Here is an 11,955-nt window from a genome sequence, read left to right on the forward strand (position 1 = left end):
ACATGTAAGGAGGCCATTCAGTTCATCATGTCTGTGCTGACACTCTACATGAGCAACTCAGCTAGTCCCAACCTGCCCTCCCTCCAACCCTTTCCCCAAAGCCTTGCTTTTGTTTCCACTTTAGGTGCTTACCAATTCTGCTTCGAAAGCCTCGATTGAATCTGCCTCCACCAGACTCTCAAGCAGTGCATTCCAGACGCTAACCACAAAAGAGTGTGTACTCATGTCGCCTTTGGTTCCCCTTAAATCGATGCCCTCTGGTTCTCAACCCTTCTGCCAAAGGCAACAGTTTCTCCCTATCTGCTTCACCCATGTCCCTCATAATTTCGAAAACCTCCATCAAATCTCCTCTCCTCTCCAAGAGAGAAAACAATTTAAAAACTAAGGGTTGAAAAGATGATCAGATTATCACTATAAAAATATAATTGCCATGATGAAAATAATGCTGTTGATTGAATCTTCTTGTCTCTTTGTGGAATCTTTGGCTGACTGGATGAGTTCTTACTCTCAAATTATGGTTTAAAGATCATCACATTTAAAAGCTATTTGTTTTTCTATAATTAAGCTTCTCATTAAAATTTTGCATATTTTACAGCCAAGAGGTTAAAAGGAATGTTTTTGATGCAATTGAGCATTTAGCATTCTCCCAATTGAGCATTTAACATTCTCCCAATTGAGCATTTAGCATTCTCCCAATTGAGCATTTAACATTCTCCCATTTGACCCAAAACACATCAATTCATAAAGCAGCCCCACTTCTTTCAAACTAAGGACCTACAGCAACATTAAATGTCATGAACTGTTCTGTAGGCGAAGAAACCTTGACAGCTAATTAGCAGAGCTTCCACTTCCTTATTTCCTACTGAAATGTTCTGGTGTCCCTTAAATGAAGGAAAATTACATCGGCATTGTGTAGAATTTATCCCGTTCATCACTTTATTCAATATGTAAATACGTTGACTTGGATGCTGTTATGGACAGGAGGGGGATTAATTTAAACAGCCCTGATCTCTCCACTCATGACCCATCCATAAACAGAGAGGTGTTTTTGATTTTCTCTTTATAAGTGGTGATGTATTCTCCCCAGCCCTTCTTTTCAGAGTTTTCAATCCTCGATTAATAACCTCACAGCAAACTCAAGATAAGGTAAAATAAGAGGGGTAGTTTATTTTATACATACGCTCACACAAAGCACGGGAAGGGGTCTTGCAACATCCACCCCTTTTGCATTCGTTCAATAAAAGAGGGGTAAGGGAAAGAAAAGGGATCAGGGCATAGACCGCGGGTGGACTCGGTGGGACCGGCCACAAAATCAGGCTCCGACCGCCATTTCACACTGGGTTGGCCATTTGACGGCCAGCCAACATGAAATGCGCACTGCAGCACTGTCGGGGTGGGGGTGGGAGGAGTGCGGGCGCTGTCGTTTGCGCATGCACTCAGCCCTGCGCAGTAAAAGCTCCCTGGGCACACGGCTCCCTCAGGGAGCTGAAGATTTTTAATCAATAAAAATAAAGATTTTTTAAATAGTGAAAACATCTTACCTCATGTGACTCTGTCACATCAGCAGGGACATGTAAAACATGAGTGTAAAAGGTTTTTACTTTTTTAAATCACTGGACGAAATCTCATCCTGTCTGTGGATGAGGTTTCAGCAAAAGATAAAGGCCGCTTTGGCCTAACCAATCGGTTGGATGGGCAGCGAAAAAGTCTAGTCAATTAATTGACTAACGGCCTTAATAGGTTGCTTAATTGTCAGTGGGCAAGCTGCCGACTCCTGTGTGTGCTCACCGGCCAAAATATCGCCTGAGTGCAATAGTAGATAGATAGGACTTTAAGCTAATTAGTCGGGGGGAGTGTTCAATTGTACGGAAGTTTAAAAAATCTAAAAGAAACGAGAGAGCAGAGGTGCAGGATAGTGAAGACGTGAACAATAAAGTGTGACAGAAAGGGGCAGAAAATATAAGCAGAAGGGAGCAGCAGAAATTAGAAGCAGAATGAGTAATAATGGTAAAAAGTCAAAGCTTAAGGCTTTTCATCTAAATGCACACAGCATTTATAACAAGATAGATGAGTTGACAGCACAGATAGAGATAAATGGAGGTGACTTGATAGCTATTACAGAGACATGGTAGCAGGGTGGCTAAGACTCAATATTCAGGGTATTTGGCATTTTGGAAAAAAAGGCAAAAAGGAAAAGGAGATGGGGTAGCTTCGTTAATAAAGGAAGGTATCAGTGTGGTGATGAGTAGAGATATAGGTGCAATAGATCCTGATGTGGAATCAGTTTGGGTGGAAATAAGGAATAGCAAGGGGAAGAAGTCACAGGTGGGAGTCGTCTCTAGGCCCCCAAAGAGTTGGCTCACTGTAGGACAAAGTATAAATCGGGAAATAATGGAGGCGTCTAAGAATTGTCATGGGCCATTTTAATTTGCTTATTGACAGGACAAATCAGATTGGTAGGGTAACATGGATGACAAATTTATAGAGTGCATCAGGGATTGTTTCTTAGAGCAATATGTTGCAGAACCTACCTGGGAACAGGCTATTTTAGATCTAGTAATGTGTAATGAGTTAGGTAGGTAGGTCAGGTGTTTCTCACATGTCAGTGCAGACTCGATGGGCCGATGGGCCTCTTCTGCACTCTGATTCTGTGATTCTGTGAGTTAGGATTAATAAGAGATCTCGTAGTTAAGGATCCTCTAGGGGGTAGCGATTGCTGTCATGAAAAGATATTAACGTCTATCATGTTATTGGAAATTATTTTTAAAATGGAATTGTAATGGAGTCTATGTGTGTGTATCTTAATTAGAGTAAAGCCAGCTAGTCTGGGTGCTTTGAGGTATAGCAGTTTTGAGATGCTAATTAGATAACCGTAAGGAGGACAGAAGGTAAAGTGTAAATTTGCACTTGTTGAATAAGGCATTCAAGAGTGGGAGTAAAATCTTTCACCTAGCTAGAAAATGCCAAGCAATATGTTTATTTTTTTCCAGCTTACAAATAGAATTAGTGGAATAAAAGGATATTATTGTTAGATGTAACATTAAAAGCCTGGTGATATAGTGGAAAATTTACATCCGACGGAAAAGCTAGGTATAAACAGAAAGGAGTTTGTGTGTGTAAGTCAGAGGCATTTAAAATCTATACAGCCTGTAGCCTACAACTGTGTCTGCAAAGGAACCAAATTGCAAGGAACCTCATTTTGAATTTGTAAGGTCAAATGTGCTATGTCTGGCATCTGCTTAAAGTCTATGAGTTACTGTTGCCTTGGTGGAGATTTATGTTGGGAGTGATTAATTTGGGTATTTTTATAAAAGCGATTATGGTAGTAATTTGTACATATGTGTCTGTTTAATTTGTTGTAAGTTAATAAATGTCTAATTTAGTTGTACATAAGAACCCTCTTGAGACTTGATGGTCTTATTCCTGAATTCAGAGCCACAACTCAAATATACCAATTGAAAATATAGGTTATGACAGTTGTTCCAAGTTTCCCTCGGGGATTTAAACAGCTCAGGGGGTTGGAGTTTAAAAATAGGGAGGTCTCATTACAACTGTACAGAGTGAGGCTGCACCTGAGTACTGTGTACAGTTTTGGTCCCCGTATTTAAGAAAGGATATACTGGCATTGGTGGCAGCTCAAAAGAGATTCACTAGGCTGATTCCTGGGATGAAGAGGTTGACTTATCAAGAACAGCTAAACAGATTAGGCCTTTATGCATTAGAGTTTAGAAGAACAAGGGGTGATCTTATTGAAAGGTAACAGATCCTGAGGGGGCTTGACAGGGTAGATGTTGAGAAGGGGTTTCCAATGGTGGGGGAATCTCAAACTAGGGGATATAGTTACAGAATAAGAGACACTCATTTAAGACTGGGATGTGAAGGAATCTCTTCGCTCAGAGGGTAGTGAATGTCTGGAATTCTCTACCCCAGAGAGTTGTGGAGGCTTGATCACTGAAAGTATTTAAAGAGGAGGTAGATAAGATTTTTGAAATATTGGGGAGTTGAGGTTATGAGGAGCTGGCATGAAAGAGGAGTTGAGGCCTGGTGCAGATCAGCCATGATCTTATTAAATGGCGGGGCAGGCTTAAAGGGCTGAATGGTCTACTCCTGCTCCTAATTCTTATGTTCTTATGATGCTAGCCCGATGCCATCACGTGTCATTTCACACTTAAGCATGTTGGGCGCATGCCCGCATGTCGAGCAAAAAATTCTGGCCCTGATCTTGGCCCTAGGAACTCGGTTGCAGGTTGATTCTGTTGAAAATGCAGCAAAGTATTCCTGTATCCTGAGTATTAGTTCACTCTGTAGGTGAAATACGGGAAGTTATCTGGAAGTTAGACTTGGAGAGACGGAGGTCAGGGATAGGCCACTAGCCTGGAGCCCAGTTCTCTTCTGAGGTTCACAACTGAAGATAAAATTCAAAAGCTGTGTAATTAAAGGAATTCAAGCAACTCGAGTCTCGACCATGTGACAGGTGGTATCAGGTTGAGCTATTCAGCTAACAAGGCCCCTTGTTACACCTCACGGTGTTTTGAGCAGGTAACCAAAGAACCATTAGTACAATGTGGGAGAGGATGATCCCAATTAAACTGCCTTTGTCCAGCACTGGCTGGCGTAGATGCCTTGTCTACTAGCCCGTTGTGTTGGCTTGGCTGGAATGTTATACAATGTAAGATGTGTTACATTCCAGGAGTTTGATGAGTTAGCCTTTGTCCATGTTTAAACTGCTCAGAAGCTTCCAGAACTACCATCAAGTGGTCAGCTGTGGCCATTTTATCAGTCCAGCCATTTGTCCATTAAAAAAAAGTCTATAAAGTGGCCTGGATGATATAGGTATATATATATTTTTGTCCTTCCTGTCTTCTGATCATGACAATGCTAATAACACTTATGAAGCTGAACCTCACCTTCGAATGTGTAAGGAAGAATAACACCACAGGGGCTTGCTGTCGAGTTTTTCATAGCCAATAAATAGTACTTGTCAGAAAATGTTATCTTTGCAATCGACAGGTTACTTTTGCATAAATCTGCAGGGGCTGTACATTGCAGAGAAGGAATTGCTCCAGGTTTGTTACCTGCTGAGTTATTTCTAAAGTGGTTGTCAAGCGCTTATCAACATATAAAGTGCTGATTATGAAGAAAGGATCCTGAATACATAGTGACTAGATTCATTCATCACTGAAATTAGTAGGATTATAAAATGTAACATTGCACCCATGGGTTTGAGACAGAATATGTATAAAATGTCACTCATTCAAATTTCAATAGGATTACTGAATCTCTGATTGAGTCCAGTATTATTTTCAAGTATAATTTTGTTTTCCTGTTTACCCTTCAATATACAGCTTTGCTTTTAATTGAATTGCTGTGATTGTTTCCCAGCTGACCAAGTGGGTTTATAATGTGTGGGAAGAGTAATAGCCACTTGTGCAGATGGTCAAAATAAAAATGAAGCCGTGTCCAGATGCCTCGGTGGGGTTGTAGCTATACTTGGTTTGGTCTGGCCCTGCTCTGCGTTGAGTTGCTGACCCCAGCCAGTGGAGAAGTAGAGTCCCGAGAATTGGCCAGGCCACCCCTCAGCTTTTGGGAAGTGGTGGAGAGAGGGAAAAGAGTTTCCGTCCATGTTATATATTAAATCCTGAGAACAGACTCTGGTTTGACTGTGACAGCCTTCAATGATGGAACAGTCTGTAGCCAATTAACGTCAGATCCCGTTCATCAAGTCCAGCTACTTGGGTATCAGAGAACTCTGAAACCCCCAGTGCAACAAGAGTTGTGCCTTCAAGGAAGAAAGGGGTAAATACTGGGGGCAAAATTAATATCACTAGCTGAATAAAATTATTTGCAAAACAACTAATATCCTGGAATGATATGATTAATTTTAATTATTGTTACTAATTCATTGACCTGGTTTTGCACTTTGAACAATTCATTCTTTGTGTGATTCCTTTATCAATTATCATGTAAATAATCTTCCTGGTTGTTGAGCACTTGATGGAGTGAACTCATTTCAGGCTCAAAAGGTACCTCAAGGACAGGACTGGTTAAGTTCAGGTAGGTCCACAAGAAGATTTCCCAGTTCAGGATGGGGGAACTTACGTACACCATCAGTGAATAAAGACAGGGGCCAAAATTTTATGTTGGGCGTGCAGGCATGCAGCCAACATGCCCGAGGGTAATATGACGCACGCTGACGTCAGGCGTGTGTCTCGATGTCGCTGCCCAACCTCGCGATATTTCACTAGGCGGGCACGTGATGAAAACAGGCGCGCCTACCATTAATGAATGGGCCAGTTAAGGCCCTTGAGACACCAATTGTCTGGGAGGTTACGTAGCCCGTGTGATTTTCAGGCCATCACATGGGCACAATGGGCCTCCTCCATGATGGGATAAGAGGAGTGAGTGAGCGAGCTCACTAACACAAGCTGTTTGTACTTTAGCTTATAAGTTACTGCTGCTTGCTTGTGTGAACAGGATGACTTCATTTTGCTTCAGAGCCGCTTTGACAGAAATAACAGGCTTCAGTTCAAGACTTTGGAGGAGTCATAACACTTGGGTCTTTCCAGGTATCAGGCAGCCTTCCCTTACCCTGTGTATGGGGATTGTTGTCTCCTGGAGGTACATCCTCTGAGGAGGGAGAGAGGGCCAGAAAGGAAGAGAAGGCCAGGAGTCCCTCTTCAGTCTCCAGGGGAGCAACCTGTGGGAGGAGAGGTGTAGGCATAAAACGCACTGGGCCAACAGGAAGTCCAAGGCAGAAGAGGCCATAGAAGACGCCAATATCCTGCTGCCAGGGTTTACAGGTGGCGATGCAGTTACCTCAATATGCCTGAGATGCAATGCCGAAGGAGGCTCCACCTCTCCAGGGGGACAGTCACCTCCATCTGTCAGAGGATGGGGCCTGAGATCAGCTCCGACTGTGTGGGTGGACATCCCATGCCAGTGTCTCTGAAGGTCATGGTGGCCCTCAGCTTCTATGCCTTCAGCTCTTTCCAGGGGTCAGTAGGGGATCTTTGTGGAGTCTCCCAATTAGCTGTCCATAGTTGCGTCAAACTGGTGATAGAAGCTCTGCTCAGGCAGGAATTGACTTTCATTCATATCCACGTGGACAAGGCCAGCTAGGCTGAGTGAGCCAGAGGCTTTGCGGTCATTGCTGACTTCCCCCGTGTCCAGGGTGCAATAGACTGTACACATGTGGCCATCAAGGCGCCAGCGGTGAGCCCAGTGCCTTCGTCAACAGGAAGGGCTTCCACTCCATGAACGTGCAGATAGTGTGTGATCACAGGATGCAGATTCTACAAGTCTGTGCAAGGTACCAGGCAGCTCCCATGATGCCTACATCCTCAGACACTCCCAGGTGCCGGGGCTCTTCAGTGCTCCAGCCCGGCTGGATGGATGGCTGTTGGGTGACAAGGGCTATCCCCTCAGAAGGTGGCTCACGACGTCTCTCCGCCATCCAAGAACAGAAGCTGAGCAGCGGTACAACAGGAGCCTCCACAAGGGCTGTGGTGGAGAGAACCATTGGTCTTCTCAAGATGCGCTTCCGATGCCTGGACCGCTCAGGGGGCTCACACCAGTACCCCCCAGAGTGGGTGTCACTGATAGGGGTTGCATGCTGCACTCTCCACAACCTAGTGCTGGAAAGGGGGGGACCCAGTGGAGGAAGAGGATGTTGACACAGTTGCTATGGCAACAGATGATGAGTCCAGTAGTGAGTCCGAGGAGGATCACAGTGATGAGAACGCTGAAGGTGTGGACGCTGACCTGGGTAATCACCAGGGAGGCAGGGACACCCAGGATGCTTTGATCCAACGATCCTTCAGCTAGCCTACCAAATAAGACACAGCACCACATGCTAGGGCTGCAGGCTCCATACTCGATTCCTGGCTGGAACATTTGCCTGGTGAACAACATGCACTATGTGATATTCAATAAAGCTCAATGACAAACAGTCACTCATAACATCATGGGTTACCCTGCACCTGCAGAACTAATGAAGAAACCAGAGGCTTGTTGAACACAAACACATTTAATGTTGTGGTGCCTGGCATACATAATATAAATTAAATTGAAAGGTGTTATCCATCACACCTAATAACATTTAATGTAAAAGTTAGGGGAAAAAATATCACCAGTGAAAAGCCAGTCTTGTGCTTAAGGTGCATTAAGTTTTCATTTGTGGTTGCTACGTCTTGGTGCTCCCCCCTCGCTGGCACAGTCTGCTCACTCTGCTGCCCTGTTGGCCTTGATGACCTTAGCGGGCATCCTCTGGCCTGTGGAGCCTGTGCTGGCCCCGCCTGGGAGGGAGTGGCCAGTGCCACAGCTGGCATCTCCCCAGTTGCTGCACCCTCATATGCCACAGTCACTGGCAGAGGGGCGGAGGAGCTGCTGCCGTTATTCGGAGCGCCCTGAGATGAGCCCGCAGAGACGACAGGCAGCTCGTGCGCCAACGTCAGGTCGCTTTGATGGACGGGCACCTAGCTGGGATACTGGGTGCCCCATCCATCTCCCACACTGATACTGACCAGCTGAGATCAATGCCGGTGAGAGGGCTGCAGGTCCGAGCTCATCCCCAGGGAGCCTTGATTCAGCTCCTGGAGCAGCCTCTCCATGAGAGCCAGCACTCTCTCCAAGGAGGAGGCAGTGCGCTCGGCCATGAGGGTTTTTGCATTGCTCATGCTCCGTGTGGACTCCTCCATCACGGAGACCATGACACGTATTCCCTCATGTATCTCCGCCAGATCCTCCCCCACACCCTGCTGGACTTCTAACATCTGCTGCCTCTGGGACAACTCCAGAGACACATCATCAGTCACCGATTGAGCATGTTCCTGGTCCCCAGCAATCCTCCCACTGCCGGCACCCTGGGCACTCTCTGTCTCGGCCTGCACCTCAAGTGAGTGTGAAGTGCCCTCACCAATGTGCACTGAGATACTAGCCACCGATGTAATGCCCACCAAGGTCCTGGTATTTGCGCTGGTGCCTGCTTGACTGAGAGGGTGTGGCGCAAATTTGTTCCGATCGTAGCTGTCCTCTAGGATCAGGGTTAGGCCTTCAGGCTCCTCACCCCGGAGGGCTTCTGGTGAGCCTGAAAGATAAGAACAAGGACATGTCATTAGTTGAAGTCACTGTGATGCCTGGCACCAGGATCAGTGTGCCCTCGTCTTTCCATTATCAGTGGGGATTCCATGTTCAAGGCTCACGTCAGTATAGAGGCTACAGTGGAATGGTTGCTCTTACAGACATTCTGACCTCAGTGCACTGCACTCTTACCTCCCTGTGGCACCCCTACCTCACCGTGGCCGGTTGGTCTAGGAACACGGCGCCTCTTCAGCTTCAGGGTCTCCTGCTCATACCGAGTTAGGATTAGTAGGTGGGGTGGTCCCCCCGCCAGTCCACAGCTTCTCTGCATTGATATGGATTTCTTCTCCTGAAAGGACAGAAGAGCATTGATTAGTCCACCCTGTGCCTGCATTGTCATAGCAGCCTGGCCAACCCCACCTGAGGAGTACCTCGCAGGGCTCAGCCGGTTCATGACCCTGAAGCCGCAAGGCACTCAGTACAAAGAGCCAGGGATCACATACTTGGCCAGCTGCTGCCTCATTGACATTTGCCACTCTAACTCCAAGACCTCTGAGGTCCAAAAGGGAGTGGGCAGCTCCTAACTGCTGCGCTAAGTGACACATGCCAAAATAGTACTCATCCTTCCCAACCACAGGAGATCATTGAACTGCTACAGCACTGCACCCATGTGCACCTCACCACATCATAGGAGCTCACCCTGGATGCCACCTCCTCCCAGGTATGTTGGGTGAGGTGGTGGGGCCTCCTCCTCTCACCCCTGGGGACAAGGATCTCTCCCCCTGCTGCCACCTCCTCCAGGAGGGCAGCAAGACACTCATCAGAGAAACGCGGGGCCGAGTGCCCCACCAACCTACCCTCTCAGGGAGATTGTGACATGTGAAAAATACATGGTGAAGTTCAAATGCACAAGTATTTCATTGTCCACAGCTGAGCTAATAGGAGGTTTCCTTCACTCCCTACAGGTGAGAATGCAAGCACAAGAATATTTTGATTGGGGTGCCTTGCTAACGTGTATCACTGCCAATAAAGGCCCTGTTCATTGAGAAGTCGGTGATACCTGACCCTTTGCCATGGGATTATGTATTGTGCCTGCTTCCTCCCAGACTCTGTAGCTTCCCATTTGAAAGTTGTGTGCCACTGGGCTATGTGTCTGATGTTGCCCATACACAATCCCCATCCTGTGATTTTCTTTCAGCCTTTGCTGCCAAGACATCAGGGCCCACTGCATTCTGTTAAGCGAACGATTGCACTCTCAAAGCACTCTTGAGGTCCTCTGCCTTTTCCTCAAGCCTCTTTTTAATTTTTAATTCTTATTGAAATAGTCAATGCCTTAATGTTCACTACAATGAGTGACTGTTTCCTGTGCCAAAATCTTCAAAAGGAGACAAGGACCTCTCGCTGAATTGGTATATACACCGTTAATCTGAAAATGTCTAAATACCAGAAACTAAAGAGTACTGAAACGCTACCGCTTCACAGAGTAGATGCAATGAATTATTAAATGATAGGGCACAGTAACTAACCTTTTGGCCCATCAAGTCTGTACTGGTGTTTTACTCCCATTTAGTTTAACACCACTCTCCCCATATCCTCTGATATTCCTCTTTTTCACATTGCAATCTAATTACCTTTTAAATCTAATTATTGCGGGCTTGGCTTTAAGTTTTACCTTTAGTGTGCTTTGCGAGTCAGTGGCGAGGTTACTTGTTGGGAGGAGGAAATCCCCATTTATTGTTGCCAGCAGCTGCATGGGTAACAAAAATAGTTTCATAGTTTTCAGGTAAAAGGCCAAAATTGTAACTAAACAGCAAGTCTGATCTGCGGGTAGGAGGCATTTGTCTCAGTGCTGGAACTCTACTCTCCCTCTCTCTGTTACAATGTCCTCTCTTGTCTCCCTACATTTTATTAACATTACTATGCTTCGCTGATCTTTCCCCTCTTGTTGTTGCTAGACTCTCAAAATCAGCCCTATTTCCTCAGCTTGCATCCTCCCTGGTATTAACACCCATCATTACTGTTGCCCGTTGGACGCCATTCTCTGTAACTCCTGCTTCCCTCAGTCTCCGCTTGCTCCTTCAAGTGTTTATAGCTGAAGCTAGTGGGGTAATTTTAAGCTAACCTACCAGGCTGATGGATTTGGTTCAAACAGTTGGTTTACATCATGCCCAAGTTAACTCTCCATTGACTTCAGTGTATGACAGGTGGGACATAAAACATGAAGTCAGCTCCTTCCTGGTGGACTAGCTTAAAATTATCCTTTTTATTATTCATTCATGGGATGTGGGTGTCACTGGCTAGTCCAGCATTTATTGCTCATCTCCAATTGCCCTTGAGAAGGTGGTGGTGAGCTGCCTTCTTGAGCCACTGCAGTCCGTGTGGTGTAGGTACACCCACAGTACTATCAGGGAGGAAGTTCCAGGATTTTGACCCAGTGACAGTGAAGGAATGACGATATATTTCCAAGTCAGGATGGTGAGTGACTTGGAGCGGAACTTCCAGGTGGTGGTGTTCCCATCTATCTGCTGCCCTTGTCCTTCTAGGTAGTAGAGGTCACAGGTTTGGACGGTGCCCCCTAAACATGACATCTGGGGCCTAGTGTGTAGCAGTCCTTACCGCCGAGTCAGGAGTGTTGTGGGTTCAAGTTCCACTCCAAAGACTCAAGCGCTTAATCTAGGCTGACACTCAGTGCAGTACTGAAGGATTCCTGCACTGTTGGAGGTTGAGATTTGAAACAGAGGCTCCAGTTACTTTTTCAGATGGACATAAAACCTCCCATGGATGGCACTATTTCAAAGAAGAGCAGGAGAGCTCTCGGTGTCCCAGCCAGTGTTCCTTCCTCAGTCAAAATCATTAAAATAAATTTTCTGGTTATTA

Source organism: Carcharodon carcharias, chromosome 28 (assembly GCF_017639515.1).
Source record: "Carcharodon carcharias isolate sCarCar2 chromosome 28, sCarCar2.pri, whole genome shotgun sequence".
In the NCBI taxonomy this organism is placed as follows: Eukaryota; Metazoa; Chordata; class Chondrichthyes; order Lamniformes; family Lamnidae; genus Carcharodon; species Carcharodon carcharias.